The 365-nt window shown below is 32.3% G+C and overlaps 1 protein-coding gene across 1 annotated transcript in view; it reads right to left on the reverse strand.

The window, feature by feature from the left end:
* LOC119587884 (nudix hydrolase 2-like) overlaps positions 1-365 on the reverse strand; it is an 8,938-nt gene that overhangs the window by 4,726 nt on the left and 3,847 nt on the right.

Here is a 365-nt window from a genome sequence, read left to right on the forward strand (position 1 = left end):
TGAAATTAGCAAGTTTATAAATAGCCAATAAGATAGCTCCTTCAGCAGAGCTGTCAGTCATCACATGTTATATTTAGTTCCACACCTTTATCCACACCCTCTCTTTCAGTTATCTTAATAAGGATTAATTATCTATCCTCTTTGTCCAATTAGACCTTGTTTATCTTTCTGTTCATGTAATGTAAGTAGAATCCTGTGGAAGTCTTTTCAGAGAGAGACAGAGAGGTGGGTAAGACAGCAATAGAGGTAGAAATGAAAGGACTGAAAAAAATATTGTTATATTCAAAATACTATTGATTATTATGAGATCATTATTTCTATTTCATATTCATGGAGTACACAATTACCCTTTTTGGATTACCAAA

This window comes from Penaeus monodon, chromosome 23, assembly GCF_015228065.2.
Source record: "Penaeus monodon isolate SGIC_2016 chromosome 23, NSTDA_Pmon_1, whole genome shotgun sequence".
NCBI classification, from domain to species: Eukaryota; Metazoa; Arthropoda; class Malacostraca; order Decapoda; family Penaeidae; genus Penaeus; species Penaeus monodon.